Source organism: Chrysochloris asiatica, unplaced genomic scaffold (assembly GCF_000296735.1).
Source record: "Chrysochloris asiatica unplaced genomic scaffold, ChrAsi1.0 scaffold00144, whole genome shotgun sequence".
Taxonomy (NCBI): Eukaryota; Metazoa; Chordata; class Mammalia; order Afrosoricida; family Chrysochloridae; genus Chrysochloris; species Chrysochloris asiatica.
The window spans coordinates 2,548,966-2,565,754 of NW_006408662.1; the positions used below are offsets into that span (position 1 = coordinate 2,548,966).

The 16,789-nt window shown below is 43.9% G+C and overlaps 1 pseudogene; it reads left to right on the forward strand.

The window, feature by feature from the left end:
• Window positions 1-14,491: 14,491 nt before the first annotated feature.
• On the forward strand, window positions 14,492-16,440 carry LOC102819052 (annotated as a pseudogene).
• Window positions 16,441-16,789: the final 349 nt, after the last annotated feature.

Sequence of the window (16,789 nt, forward strand, 5' to 3'; positions counted from 1 at the left end):
ACTTTAAAAAGTTCCTGTGCAGCAGATTTGCCCAGTGCAATACGTCCATGGTCCTTAGGAGGTCTGATATAAAAGTTCAAAAGTGTAGTCATAGTTGCTTGCTTTGGAATCATCCCTGATTTTCAAAACCTGAGGTTGCAGTCGTGGTTCCAGGACCACTGCATCAGGTAGAGAAAGATATTTTAGGTGATGTGTGAAAAAATAAATGAAGTGAGACAGTGGAGAGAATTGAATAGTCATACCAATATCCTCCATCATCCACTCTTTCAGATCCCCCAGAAAAATAGAAGGCATCTTTCTGCTGGAGACACTCCAGTAGTTTCTCCCCTGTTGGGCGTGAGCACTTGCTCATGCTTTGATCTCCTCTCTGTTTCAGACTACAAACGTCTCAACTGCCCATTACGGTTTTTTATGCAATCATTCCTATGAGAGTAAAAGAGCATTTCTTGATCTGAAGAAACATGACTCAGCAGTTCAAATTTGTGGAATATCTTCAGTTCCAGTCCGTTTATACTATTTGAGTGTTTGCACCTACCACTGGGTAAGCGAATCCCAGTTTAAAATAAATGTCTGTTCCATTCAGAGCCCTGTAACTCCCTGGGTCTAGTGGAATCAATGTGACTTACCAGCGCTGTGCAGGACCTCCCCCAGGGCATCTGCTCCACATCCACCTGCAGCCTCTTTCTCTCTTGTTAGGACACAGAACAGTTCCTGCGATTTCATGTCTCAGGGTGTAAGAGGGGCATGTTTAGATTCAGCCCATCTCTGAATCACTCCACCTCCTCCACTTCCTTTCATCTCATGTACCTTGGTGGCCACCTCAAGTGAGCACACCAGGATTTCTACTTTTCAGCTCTAATTAACTCCCAATACTGGAAGGGGGAGGACATCCGTAATTCTACTTTAACTTACCCCTACATTTCCATATTGATCTCTGTAGGGTTGTGTCCTGTAGGGGCATCCCTTTAATAGGCTAGCTTTCCATAGTCCACTTGCCTGGCCATATGACTTTGGCTACCACACATGAGTAAGTAAAAAAATAATACATAGGTGCGATCCTATCCAGAGATGCAGCAACAACAGAGATGGAGGCAGAGATGAGGACATGGAGAGCTAGAGCAGCTTGAGGACTCTAGACACATGGAAAGAGAAAGGCTGTGTGCTGGTGGCTAGGAGGCAGGCTTGCAGAATGTGCCCTTTGATTGTTTAAGTGATTATATATTCCTGAGCATTTTTGTGTACATCAAAAAAACAAAAAAAACCCCAGAGGGAATAGAAGCAAATCCTGTTGAATGATGATGCACGGAGGGGATTGTTATTATTGCAATGAAACGATGAGTGTAAAACCAATGTTCTCCCATGTAAACTATCACTCAGTTTGCAATAAAATAAATAAACAAATAAAACATAGGGGCAAACAACATCATACTGAGCTGATTTGTTTCTACCTTCGTTGATCAAAGCAATGGTCTTCCAAACAGAATCTATCTGTTCACCTTGATGGGCTATGCATAAGCCAAGCAGCTCTTTGCTAAATCAAGAGTTGTTTAAGGCACTGTCCAAGTAGTCCTAGTGGTGTTAGGGTCCAGCTGCTCCTCCTAGTTGACCCTAGGGGGAAAGACATTCCATGCTCACGAATCCCTTATCCTATTGTTCCAGTATCAGGTTCCTGTATAAACTATTACCATTGTATCATGCAATTCTTCTGGACACTGCCTTCCCATGGAGAGTGTTTTCTCTGATATTACCTAAGGCAGTATGAGCATTTTTGTTTTCAAGATTATTTTGTGTCCTTCAGTCATAAGGGCGGTTTCAACTAAGTTCCAATAGCAAGCTAGTAATTTTTTCTAAGGTGAAGTTTTCTGGTCTCAAAACCCAACAGTCCCTACTTGGTGACACTCACAAGCTGCAGTCTGAGCGTCATGCAGGCCTGTTATATAGACAATTTGTCTGCAGGCAGAATCCAGTCAGATTAATGCCTGCATGAATTTGGGCAATCTTATTGGTTCTCACATAGCATGTTCAATCAATACTGGCAAAAGGGTAATTTCTAAATGATCTGTTTTACAGTACCAGATAGGAGACGTTCACTGGTCAGACACAATATTCATTCCCACAATACACAGGTAAAGAGATGCAAACACCTTACATAAAGTATATAAAGACAGTTCCAAGTAATCAATACACAAAAAAACTAAAATTTACAGTCTAGCTATATACATGCAGGTAGATCTTTTGTTTCTAAGAATAGATGTCCAACTGTAGATTAGTTACAATTATTAAAATTGAAATCTTTGGATGATCTCAAAACAACAGTATAAGATTTGATTGCTTCATGATTTCATACTTAGCAAAATGGAGGAGATCAAGTGTCTTTACATGAAGGAAAAATGAAGAAAACAAAGCCCCTGAGGATTGAAGATTTCATGGAACAAAGCTTAAAATTATGTCTTTTTTTCTTAATGAATACAAGTTTCCATGGTGAGCAGCTATATAATGGATTCTGGATTAGCATTTAAAATGGCAATGCCTGAAATTTTGGCTCTTTACACATTGTGTGGTGCTGTAGGATAAGCACTGGACTGCAAGGTTAGTTTGAACTGCAAAATCGGGGGTTCAAACTCACCAGTCACTCTTAGGAAACCCTATACAGGGTCACTATGAGTCAGAACCAACTTGAAAGCATTTAACAACAACAGCAATGCACACTTGTAGCCATGAGACCTCTTTGTAATTACAATGAAATAAACACACAGGGTTTTTTTTGTTGTTGTTGTTTATTTTTTATATTAAACCATGAGGTAATGGATTTGTTACAAATCGGGCTGTGAACCTTAAGATCAGCAGTTCGAAACTACCAGCTGTTCCACGGGAGAAAGATAAGGCTTTCTGTTCCCATGAAAATTTACAGCCTCGGAAACCCTGTACAGGGTCGCTATGGGTTGGAATCGACTCAACAGCACACAACAACAACAACCCTTTTCCTGGTAGCATAGTAGACGAATTGGGCTGCTAATCACATGGTCAGCAGTTTGAAACCACCAGCTGTTCTGCTGCAGAAAGATGAAGCTTTCTGCTCCTGTAAAGATTTACAGCCTTGGAAATCCTATACCGGGTCGCTATGAGTCGGAACCGACTCCACAGCACACAACAACAACAACAACCCTTTTACTCGAGTCCTGGTGTGGCGCTGTGGGTTAATGCGCCAGACTGCAAAGCCATTTGAACTGCAAAGTCGGTGGTTCAAGCTCATCAGCTGCTCCTTGGAAACCCTTTATGGGACACTATGGATTGCAACTGGCTCGATGAAACTTAACAACAACATCCTTTTCCTGGTGTGGCACTATAGGATAAACACTGAACTAGTAACCATAAAATCAGCAGTTCAAACCCACCAGCTGCTCCACTGAAACCCGTTACAGGGTTGCTGTGAGTTGGACATGACTCTCCAGCTCTTACAACAGCAGCAAAACCCTTTTCTACTGTGACACCATAGAGTAAGCACTGGACTGCTAAACACACAGTTTCCATAGAGCAATTGGCGGATTTGAACCACCAGCTTTATATGGTACTATGTGTTGGAAATGACTCCACAACACTTAACAACAACAACTCTTTTCTAGATAGAAATGACAGATTTACAAAGCTGCAATGTAGTTTCCAGTCAGACCTTTTTAATGGTGGATTTTGGGTTTATCAGTAAGAAGAACCTTTTAAAACCAAACTAAGATATCAATTATTATTTTTTCTTTTATATAAGAAAAAAAATTCAAGATTTATCCAAATTCTACTGATAACCCATCAATTCACATTCTTATATCTTCCCAATCTATTTGGGAACCACTGTGTATGGGACTCTAAGGATCATGATGATGGTGGTGGTAGTTGCGTGCTGTGGAGTTGGTTCTGATTCATAGCGACCCTGCATAGGGTTTCCGAGACTATAAATCTTTACAGGAGCAGAAAGCTTCATCTTTCTTCCATAAAATGGCTGATAGTTTCGAACTGCTGACCTTGAAGTTCATAGCCACTAGGCTACCAGAGCTCCTTTCAAGGATCATAGCAAGCATAAATTCCCACTCGTTTTGACTTCTCTGCTCAGTTCTGACACCAGCGACATGCAGCACCTCTTTCTCTGACTTTAGCCACGTGAACCTAGGACCAACCTCACAAGTTCAAAGGACACAGCCCTCCAGACTGCCAAGTAGGCCCGAGATTTCAGAACCAGAGTTAGCTGCAAGCTTGGGTATCCCCAAGATACACACAATCTTGATCTGCTCATTGTAAGTTCAGGGCTTTCCCCCTTACCCCTTCAGGACACCAGTCACAGGTTCAATGGGAGCTCAGTATCTATCCCCTCTGACTTGCTAGCTCCCATTACTCCTTTGGGCTTAAGAATTCACTGGAACAACACAGAGAAGTAACAGAAAGTGGGATACTTACAATTACAGGTTGAGTAGGAAAAAAAGATACAAATAAAAAGATACATAGGGTAAGATCTGGTTAGGTTTCCACTGTAGTTTCCATGTTCTAAAAAGGGACATGAGCTCCTCTTGTGGTAGTTATGTGCCGTGGAGTCGGTTCTGACTCATAGAGACCCCGTACAGGGTTTCCAAGGCTATAAATCTTTATGGGAGCAGAAAGTCTCATCTTTCTCCCACAAAACAGCTGGTAGTTTTGAACTGGTGACCTTGAGGTTTGCAGCCCAACTCATAACCACTACACTACCAGAGCTCCTTAATATCCTCTTACTGACACAGATGTCTTCCACCAACCAAGAAGTTCACAGAGCTCCTTTGTCCAGAGCTTTTGTTGGAGGCTTCATTACAAAAAGCCAGCCCCAGACCCTCTTACCTGAAGCTGGCTGGTATCACTAGGGGATCATGGCATTCGGTCTTTCTGGTTTACCCCAGTGTCTCCTCATCACCTCACCTAACTTGTTAGTTAGGTGTGGAGCCCTTATTGGTTATATTTATATTTCAAGGGTTTTTTGTTTGTTTGTTTGTTTGTTTCATTTGGTTTTTAGAAATTCTCTCTCAGGAACTGAAGGCAAAGACTAAATTATTTGGGCAACCCTAAATTCTAAACCCTACATGGGCTTCCACATCAAGGAATTCCAGAAACAGCACCACTTCTTGACTTTTCTACCTACCCAGTGCAGATGGCCTTGGGGCCCCAGCTGAGGAGGCAGCTCTTCAGGCAAATCTGGACTTCAGATCTTCCTTCCATATTCCTTCCCCTGCTAGCATCTTTGACTGTGAACAAAGTGCTACATACCTTCTTCTCAAAACCTAATGGTTTACCTAAATGATAGCAGGGTTAAAAGAGGTGCAGTTCACGGTTAGGTGCCAAGATGTCTGATCATCTCCCCTTAGGGTGGTCAAGTGGGGAAAATCTCCAAGTAAGGTGACCATTCATGCAGATTGGGGGGTGGGTGGTGATGGATTTTCTCCGTCTCATCTATGGTGTGTAAGCTTACATGCCACCTAGCCAGTCCTACTAGACCAAAGGGGACTGACAGAATGTAGGCTCACATAGGGTCTCTCAGTCATGCTGCCACATGAAGGTGATACCAAGCGTGGAAGATTCTGTGTCCTGGGACAGTTTCCTGGATCCATGGGGGACCAGTATACCATGATGATCCCTTTTAAGTTTCTTATCTGTGACATAAAATGAGGTGTTTGTGGAAGAGTTATCCTTCCACCTGGACAGCCTTTTGAGGTGGGGTGGGAGGGTAATGCTGGTCTGGGGTATGTTGTTTGCTTAGGAGTAGTTCATCTTAGTGACTGATGCCCCTTTCCTAATGGCCTCCTGGCTAGCTAGAAATCTGAGACCCTCTAACAGGCCATGTGGGGAGGCCAGCTCTCACCATGTATTGCAGCCAAGGAGGACCATTCCCCTGAGTGATTTCAAGTCAGGTTTGTCATGTCATCTTTGCCTGATGGCTACTTCTTGTTGTTGTTAAGTGTCTTCAAGTCACTTCTGACTTACAGCCACCCTGTCTAGAGTTTCCGAGGAGCTGCTGGTAAATTTGAACCACCAACCTTGCAGTTCAAACAACTTAGCGGTCCAGTGAATTATCCTGCAGCACTACTCTGGTTACTTAAATTCCTCCAAAGCACATGTGTTTCATGCCCTTTACTGTTGGGGGAACAACAGAAGCTCCCATTGGTCCAGCCAATTTCCTATAAGGACTGCATTAAGAGCTTTGTTTGTTGTTCTTCTTAACTGCCATTGAGTCCGTTCTGATTCACAGCAACCCTGTGAAGGGTTTCCAAGAAGTGGTTGGTGGATTTGAACTGCAAACCTAGTGCCTACCATACAGTGCCACAGCCTCATATAGTCATCTCTTTCAGAGCAATCAGTAGTGGTAGCTGGGTACCATCTAATTCTCTGGACCCAAGGTGGTGGAGGCTGAGGTTTGTGTGGTCCATGAGTCCTTTGGATTGATTGTTTCCATGCATGGTAGGGCCACCACCAAAGGGAAAAGTTATGCTAAAGAAACAATAGCTAGGATTTTCAGGAGAATAGGGAAAGGAAGAAGGGAGAGTCAGGGGACTGATCCTCGGAGAGTGGAAATCTTAAAGCAGTTATTTTTGAATGGGACAAATCAAGCAGACATTGCTGAGTCCAAACAAAACTCTGGGGTCCTGCTCTGACACATCTACCTAATGGCTAATGACTGTGACCATTTATTTTATGGCTTCCAGAAGGTCTTCTTTGGTGATGTGTCTGTTAATTTTCTCTGTTTCTTTTCAAATTAAATTGTTTGTCTTTTCAATGTTCTACATCCTACATTAATGAGTAGCTTCTGGGATCTTAAAAGCTCATGAGCTGCCATCTAAGGTGCAGCTATTGGTTTCTCTGTATGCAGAAGGAAAAAGAGAGATGAGAATTGGAGATGCTTGGAATCAGGTAGTCCAACTGACTAATGGGCCATGTGAACAGCAGTCTCCATGACCCTGAGACCAGAAGAAACAGATGGTGCCCAGCTATCACTAGCAACTGCTCTGAAAGAGATCACATTAGAAGGTCCTGGATACAATGACAAATTGTATGACAAAACTCAAAATTATTTTTAAAAAAAGAACAGACTAACTGGCCAGAAAGAGACTGGAGGAACTTGAGACTAGGGCCCTCAATTACCCTTCAGGTCTACAAAGGAACTTATTATGTTCATGGCCCAATTTTCAGCCAAGCAGCAGATAGTTATACAAGGGGACAATAACATTAGTAAGGTATGCTCACCGTGGAATGGTCAACCATTCTAAATCAAATGAACAATGTTTACCTAAGGACAGAGTTGAGCAGGGATGGGAAAGTGGGTGGAAGGGAAATAGGAATGACAGGGAGGAAGTGGGATAACTGTTGTTCTGTGGAGGGGATTACAATCATTGCGATGAAACAAAGAGTGTGATTTGCTGAATGTAAAACTAATGATCTTGTCTGTAAACCTTCACTCAATTCACAACCAAAAGTAAAAAAAAGTTTGTCTTTGTGTTGTGGAAATGTTGAAGTTTTCTATAATTTTTTTGGTATATCATTGTAGACTTCATTTGCATCTTTGTGAGGACTAAAGATGTTGAGAAATTATCAATGTGCTTATTGACCATGTATAGATTGTTTGTTCAAGTGTTTGGCCCACATTTTTTTCTACTATTTCACAAAGTTTATTTGTTTGTTTTAACAAAAGCAGAATAATTAGAATAACGTCAACACTAATCAACTGTGACTGAAGTGGTCAGTGACCCATCCATATGTTTTCATTGTTGTTGCTGAGAATATGTTACAGCAAAACACATACCAATTCAACCATTTTTCATGTACAATTCAGTGACATTGGTTATATTCTTCAATTGTGCAACCCTTTTTACCTCTATGGACTCAGGTAGAACATTTTTCCCTCTTGCCACAATCAAGGATGCAGTAGTCATGAAATTGAATGATGTACTACATTAGGCAACCCTGTTGCGCAAGACCTGTTTAAAGTGTTTCAGAGCAAAGATGTCAGTTTGAGGAGTAAGTCGTATTTTCAATCGCCTTTTATGCATGTGAAAGGTGATCAATAAATAAGGAAGGACATAGAAGAATTACATGCATTTGAGTTATGGCATGGGATAAGATTATTAAAAGTACCATGGACTGCCAGAAGAACAAACAAATCTGTGATAAAAGAAGGACAAACAGAATGTACTTTGTCTCTCATGCTTTGGAAATGTTATCAGGAGGGACCAGTCCCTGGAGAAGGCCATCATTCTTGGTAAAGTGGAAGGCCAGTGAAAAGAGGAAGACCCCCAATGAGATGGGCTGGCATTGTGGCAGCAGCTATGGGCTCAAGTGTAACAACAATTGTGAGAATAGCACAGGACCAGACAGTGAGTGTTGCATTGTTGTGCATAGGGTCACTGACAACAACTTAACAACAACAACCAGAAAGGTCACCACAACAATAAAGCTCCCATGCTCTGCCTGCAATGTGAGGATCTGACCTTCATCCATCTAAAGGTGAGGCTCCCCCCACCCCACCCCCCTTTGGACCTGGATGGACCTTCGTAACTGCCTCGACCACAAAAGTCTGATTTAGGTAAGACTGCATGACTGAGACTAGGTCATAAAAGATCATACTTGTTCCTGGCTGTCTTGTCTTTGGAACCCAGCCAGTATTGTGAGGAAGCAAAGACTACATGAAGAAGCCAGGTGGTGGCGTTGTGGATGAAGTCCTAACCATGTTCCTGGTCAACCAGCAACACCAACCACCAGACAAATGAGTGAACGAAACCCTCGATGATCCCAACTTCCTTGCCTCAAGTCTTCTAACTGAACTGAGGGCCCGATCCATGAGAAGCAGAAACAAGTCCTTCCCACAGTGCCCTGTTTAAACTCCTGACTCATAGAAACCATGAGCGATAATGCATGGTTATTGCTTTAAACCACTAAGTTTGGGGTGGTTTGTAATGTGGCAACAGATAACTGAAAGATTTAAGACTTACATGGTTAACACATGGCGGTGGTGGTTGTGCCACTGAGTCGATTCTGACTCACAGCGACGCCATCTAGGGTTTTGGAGGCTGCAAATCTTGACGCGAACAGAAAGCCTCATCTTTTTGTTCGCGTCAACTGATAGAGTCAAACTACTGACCTTTTGCTAACAGCCCAGTTCATCATCCAGTGCGCCACCAGGGATCCTTAACTCACATGACATGCTTAATAGAATGCCTGACATCTGGTAAGTAATCATTACAGTTTTTGGTGGGGGAGGGAGGTAGAATAATCTTCATACTGAAAAAGGTAGCTGATAGTTTAGAAGAGAAGGATGGAAGCTTCACACAGGAAAGGGAGGAAGTACCTTGTTGTTAAGTGTCGTCAAGTTGGTTCTGACTCATAGTGACCCTGTATAGGATTTCCAAGGAGTAGCTGGTAGGTTTGAATCACCGACCCTGTGGTTAGTGGTCCAGTGCTTATCCTACAGCACCACACAAGGACTCCTAGTTGCTTTAAATAAATCAAAGGCTTGTGCTAGCTTCATTCCACCCCAGGGAACAGCGGTAGCTACATATCCACAGATTGACTTTAAGGACTTCTGCCACCAAAATGGTGCCAGAAAAGGAAAATGCTGTTCTGGTTTTCCAAAGGGGGAGAAAATAAACTCTTCATCCAGATGTGATCATGAGTTATGGAAACATCTGGAGTGGAACTTGGGAGTCCTAGAAGCCAGGGTGGAATGGGATTTGGTGAGTACTGAGTGTAATCCTGTCCCATTCAGCATGACTTTACTGAAGACATCCATGGTAAACTCATACATTTGTAGGTGATAAAAAGTTACAGAATAGCAAATGAACACTACCGGTTCTATGTTGTTGTTTCGACCTATAGTGACCCTGTAGAGGGTTTCCAAGGAGTGACTGGTGAGTTTGAACTGCCAGCCTTGCAGTTGAAATGATTTTGCACTCCAGCACATTAACCCACATCACCACACCAGGACAGGTTCTATAGGTGGGTATTTATGAGCTTGGAACTTAGCATTCCTATCTATCAACACTTGAACAGATTGAGTAACCTCTTTACGCTTCAATGCTTCTTCTGTCAAATGTGGACACTAACAATTACCTCTGAAAGGTTCTTGTGAAATGAGAGAAAAATGCATATAAAGTCCTTATCCTGGCTCATATTAAATAAATTATTATCTCATTATTTATGGAGAAAAGAATCAGCTTCCAGAAAGATCCTGATGAGCAGCCCAAATGGGAAGGAAACTACAGTAAATAAAATGCAATGTCCTTCCTAGAACCCAGATCCTAACAGCAGAGAGACAGGAAGGGTGAGACGCTCTTAGCAGCAAAACAAAGAACAAAGATGTACGCGGTTTAAAGGAGGACAGCTTAATGACTCAACGGTTTGGTGAGGTTGTTCAAAAGGTGACGTGGCCAAGCTATATTAATAATAAATCTTAGCCAAGAACAACCAAACTATGAGAACACACTTTGGGCTTTTCCATTGAGTTCTGATGCAATTTTTCCCTAGACTAGAAAGTTCAACATGAATTTGAGATGCAAATCCCTGAGATAGTTATTTCCATAAACTTTGGACAGCCCCAATGAGACAGGTTCTATTTTTGGCAGCTGTATTCTCTGCCTGCTAATTGGACTCGATCCTGCTATCTAGTTCTTACTCAGTCTTTACCCAGAGTGCCTTAGTTTTCACCTTACCATGCTATCATTTTTGATTCAGTGTTCCAGACACTGGACAATGCAAAAGATACATAGAAACATGTTACAACCACAAGCCTAGGCGCCAACATTCAGCCCTGAAGGAGACTGTTGTGGCCTTCCGTTCATATCAGATTGTCAAGAAGCTGTCAGAGCAGGAAGGGAAGAGATTGAGAGTAAACTTTAACAACTCATCCCATCAAATTAAATGTGGACACCTTTCATGCCTGGTGAGGCTGCTGTGTGGATCACAAAGGAAGTCTGCCAAAATTCCTATAGCTTCCATGCTTTGTTCTGGAAAACAATAGTAGCTGTGAACAATCTTACTGAAACCACCACAATTATTACCAGAGAACTGTAGGAACCCAGGGAGTGATATTCTACAGTCATTTGGCATTGGACATGACTCTGGCCCCCAAGGGGGTCACTTGTGAGGTAGTTGGAAGCCACTGCTGTGCACAGATGCTGTCCCTAAAACATCTCAGTTGTCTACGCCATTACCAAAAAGATTCAGGCCAATCGAAAACGTTGAACTGAACTATCGTCCTCACTCTACTGTTCAGAGGCACTATGGGTCCCATGACTTGAAATATTGGCTAGCTCCCTTCACACCTCAATCATGGTTTTAACACCTTTATTCAATCTGCAACAGCTTTTTATTATATTCTTGGCCATAAACCAAATAAAAAAATCCAAGTCCATTGTCACCAAGTCAACTCTAACTCATGGTGACCCCATGTGCTACAAAGTAGAACTGCTCCGTGGTGTTTTCTTGGCTATGTGGTTGTGGTTGTTGTTAAGTGCCCTCGGGTCAGTTTCGAATCATAGTGACCCTGTATAGGGTTTCTGAGGAGCGGCTGGTGAGCCTGAACCACTGACCTTGTGTTTCAAACCAACCTTACAGCCCAACTGTTTAACCCACAGTGCCACACCAGGACTCCTTTCTTGGCTATAGTCTTATTATTATTATTATTGTAATTTGGTATGTATGAACTAGAAGCCTAGTAGCAATACTTTTTGACTTACCCATACCTGTTCACCTTACAGGCCTATCTATCATTTAGCTGACAACTGAGCCACGGCGAGTTCAGTTCTGTTTTAGGCCTGAGGGGTGTCAGGCTATAGTCTCTGGGGTTCCACGAGTCTGGCAGACATTTTTATGAGCTTGAGTTTTGTCCCACATTGCCCTCCCATTCTGCCAGGACTCTTACTGTAATCCTTTTCAGAGTGGTTGGCAGTGTAGCCAAGCACCAAATAGTTCTATGGTCTCAGGGATGTAGAGGCTGGGGTTCACGTGGCCCATTCATCCTTTGGACTCCTGTTCCCTAGAGTCTTTGATTTTCTTCACTCTTGTTTGCTCCGGACAGGGAGAGAACACTAGTTGCACCTTAAATGGTCGATCCCGAGCTTTCAAGACCTCAATCACTACTCATCAGAATAGGATATAGAACATTCTTTTTGTGGACTATGTTATACCAATTGACCTTGGTGTCCCCTGAGATGGTCTGGGCCCCCTTGCCCAATGACTCATTCCTACAAGGTATTTTGTTATTGGTAAGGCTTTTCATAGCATTGCTCCCAGCTTGCTCTGCTATACTCATTGATAAGTTTACAGCAAACACAAGCACGTATTTACAAATATGTATCTGTGGGCATAGTCCCATTTGCCTTCCCTCCCTTGTTCAGTTTGTATGTATCCATGTGTAGATTATTGTTATATCTGTTACTGCAGGGTTTGGTATGCAATAGTATTTTCCCGTGGCGCTATAGGATAAGCACTGGACTGCAAGATTGGTTTGAATCATATGGTCAGTGGTTCAAACTCACCAGCTTCTCGAAAACCCTAAACAGGGTCACTATGAGTCAAAACTAACTTGGAGGCACTTAACTACAAGAGTATTTACCGCCACTGTTTCTGTCTCCTCCCAGTGCCTTCCTTTGCCCGGACCATTTTGTGTTGACCTTTCCTATTGCCTTCCTTCAGCCAAGTGTCTATCCTCTAGTTAGTGATTTACCCCTTCCTACTCCTGGTAACTTCCAAAAAAGAATGTTTCTTTCTGTGTGTAATCTTGTCTTGACTTTTTACAGCAGTAGTCTCATACAGTATAGATCTGTCCTTTTGTGATTGACTAATTTCAGTCAGCATAATGCCCTCTAGTTTCTTCCATGTTACAGGTGTTTCACAGATTTCTCATTCTTTAACATTGCATTTAATTGCATGTATGTAGCCTCCATTGATGGGTACTTACACTGTTTCTGTCTCTCTGCTATTGTAAAAACGCTGATCATTCACAGGTTTGGATCATAGTTCTTATTTCTCTAGGATATGTACCTAGTAGTGGAATTGCTAGATCATAGGGTATCTCTAGTCCCGATTTTTAAAGGAAGTTTGGCTGAAATCTCTATGAAAGGAGTTTGCCAGGTTTTTTTTCTTCTGCAGAGTCACTGAGTGGGTTTGGACCACCAACCTTTAGGTTAGCAGCAATCCCAAACAGCTCGTGCCTCCAGAGTCACCTTAGTATGTTAGTATGTTGGTGGTGGTGTAAAGTGCCATCGAGTCAGTTCCGACTCATAATGAACCTGTATAGGGTTTCTGAGGAGCGGCTGGTGAGTTTGAACCACCGACCTTGCGCCACTGCTCATTAATACCTGGCCACTAAGATCCTCCAATAGCTGGGCAGATGAAGCAGCTTCTGGACCAACAAGAGTGAAGGCCAGTCCAAACTCAACTGCACAAGGACTGATGCTATCCCAACAGCATTAAGAACAGACTTTCTCTCAAGCAACAGGGGGCACTTGGCCAGGGGCTCACAGTGCCCATTTCTCACCCTCAGATTTGGCCTAGACTTCAGTTTAGGCGTGGCGCGGGACCCCACCATCCCCCTGAGTAGCTTGTTCTGAGAAACAAGAGATCACAGAGAACGGGATTTCCACCAGCACATTCCCATCTTCCTCTGCTAAGGTCCTGAAAGCCTTTCTTACCCCATCCTGTAGAAGAAGAACTTGAGTTTACTTGAGTTTGAGACATTTGTAGCTTTCTATTGGGGAGTTTTTGAACAAAGTTTCTTCTTAATTCCAGATTTCTTATTATTATTATTTGGTGACTTTAGGGCTTTGCAGAAGGGGGTGCTAGGTAAATTCTCCCAGCATGGGTACCACTGACAAGGCCTCTCTGTACCATGAGGCTGAGGATGATGTAACACAGTTGCACAAAACCATGTGAATAGGTAGGTGTCCCCATTGCCCCCCTCCCCCTTTCCTGCTGCAGGGTCGCCAGAACCAGCTGCCCATGGCCCACAGACCTGCCTGCTCTTCCCTTTCAGTACCTGGTGTGGTCAAAGCCTGGAGGCCCACCTGTCTGTGTGTCTCAGGAGGGCTGACGGTGGTTTCGTATCAGCCAAGGTGGGCTCACCTGGTTGTCGTACTGCCATCTGTCAGTCTGATTTTCTGACATCCAGCCCTGTCCCACGATGGCGGGGGGGAGGGGTGAGACGGAGAGACTGTCACATGACTCACAGCTGCCTCCAGAGAGGAACAGGAGTGCCCACCACCTAGGCAGGGCCGCTCCCTGATTTCCGTCTGTGTGTATAATGCTGCGCTGCGGCTTCCCAGCCCTCAGCAGCAGCTGCTGCAGGAGGAAATGAGGGGGAGGGAAGGGGGCGGCATGCTGCGATTCCGTCTCTGCCTGGGACTCACTAGCTTTCCAACCACAAGGAGGAGGAGGAAGCACACGGCCTTCATCAATAATGTTAGGAGGCCACTCTTACTCTTTGTTATAATTTCAGTTTTGGGAGGTCATCAGTGAGGAGCATGGTATCAACCCCACTGGCAGTTACCATGGCAACAGTGATTTGCAGCTGGAGACAATCAAGGTTTACTACAACAAGGCTGCAGGTAATTAATTGAATGTTTTTTGTTTAATTACACTGGCTTTCCATACTGTGGAAAAAAGTATTTGGAACATACCTGTGACAAATGTTTTTTGGTACTGATTTTAGTGTCAATTGCTGAAGAATACACTTTATCATTCCTTACGACCCCTGCATGCTTGGCTAAGGCTGAATATGCTAGGGATCTCCTTTTTGAAAGCAGAAAGATGCTCTTCTACTTTTGTCTCTAGTGTGGCGCTGTACGATAAGCACTAGACTGCTAACCACAAGGCTGGCAGTTCAAACCCAACAGCTGTTCCTCAGAAACCTATACAGGGTCGCTACACATCAGCATGGACCCAACAACACTTAGTAACAACTGTTGTCTTAGCCATCACAGCTAAATGCTGGTAGTCTTCTCCCATGATTCCTTTGCTAGCCCCAGGTCTAATGGCAGCTTTCACACTGCACAGGTAACAAATACGTCCCGCGGGCCATCCTGGTGGATCTTGAGCCAGGCACCATGGATTCAGTCAGGTCCGGACCATTTGGCCAAATCTTCAGGCCAGACAACTTTGTCTTTGGTAAGTAGTCAGTCATTTGGGATTGGTTCAATGGTTTACCTTCTTCCTAACCATGAACATCACAAAACTGAGAGGCCACTGCTGAGGTGGAAGGCTGTGTGTCCACAGACAGCCTGAGTGTTGACCTCACTCCATCCAGAGCCATCTGCTGGCTGGTCACTCTCTCTCTCTCTAGCTCCAAGAACAATGTCAGCCTGTAGTGGGCTGCTGTAGTCTCCCCATTAAACCTCTGAAGGCCTCAGGATAAAGAGCACACTGAAAGCTTTAAACAATAGTTTATAGGCTACTGGTCACTTCAGAGGACCAGTGACTATAGGTTGCCACTTAGAGACCAAAGGTGGGGAAAACCGGTCAGGACCAGAAGTTCAGACAGCAGCTTAGAGCCAGTCTTCTCATTTGAATTCTATAGAACTCGAGTGTATTTACATGAAGCCTGTATCCTGTTCTTAACATTAGAAGCACTTGGGCTCATGGAAGCTGTCTGCTTTCAGTCAATAGTCTTGAGTGACCCCTTTACTTTATTATGATCCCAGTGGTTTTGAGGGTCACTGATATATCAAAAAAGATTTCTCTAGCTAAAAGGAGGCATCACAAAGAGAAGAATCTGCAACTTTCAGACCAGTCTCTCTGCTTTGACAGAATTCTTTCCATTTTAGTGTCTAATCTTCCCCTTTCCCTGTGACAGGCCAGAGCGGTGCCGGCAACAACTGGGCAAAGGGCTACTACACAGAGGGGGCAGAGCTGGTGGACTCGGTGCTGGACGTGGTACGGAAGGAGTCTGAGAGTTGTGACTGTCTCCAGGGCTTCCAGCTGACCCACTCCCTGGGGGGCGGCACAGGGTCCGGGATGGGCACGCTGCTTATCAGTAAGATCAGGGAGGAGTATCCCGACCGCATTATGAACACCTTCAGCGTCATGCCCTCCCCCAAAGTGTCAGACACTGTGGTGGAGCCCTACAACGCTACGCTCTCGGTCCACCAGCTGGTGGAGAACATAGATGAAACCTACTCTATCGACAATGAAGCCCTGTATGACATTTGCTTCCGTACCCTGAAACTTACCACCCCCACATAAGGGGACCTCAACCACCTGGTGTCTGCCACCATGAGCGGGATCACCACCTGCCTGCGGTTCCCAGGCCAGCTGAACGCAGACCTCCACAAACTGGCTGTGAACGTGGTGCCCTTCCCACGGCTGCATTTCTTCATGCCCGGCTTCACCCCCCTGACCAGCCGGGGCAGCCAGCAGTACAGAACCCTTCCCGAGTCCAAGATCAATTAGCAGAGGTAATGTCTTTTTGGAAATGTAAATCCCAACAGCAGTAGGAGGAGATGTTCTTAGTAGTCTCACAGAGAACAAAGATGTATGGTTTTAAACTTGGACATCATCAATGAGTCAATGGTATGTTGTGTCTGTTCAAAGGTTGTTATGGCCAAAACTTCTTTAATAATAGTTTTCAGCCAAGATCTGCCAAACTAGTGAGAACATATTTTGGCCCTTTTCATTCTGTTCTCTGTGTTTTTCTTTCCTTGATTATAAAGGGCTCAGTGTCCTTTTCTCATGGGCCTACGGGAAGGAGTCCTGTCGTGGCATGGACTGCTACCTGCAAGGTCCATGGTTGAAACCCACC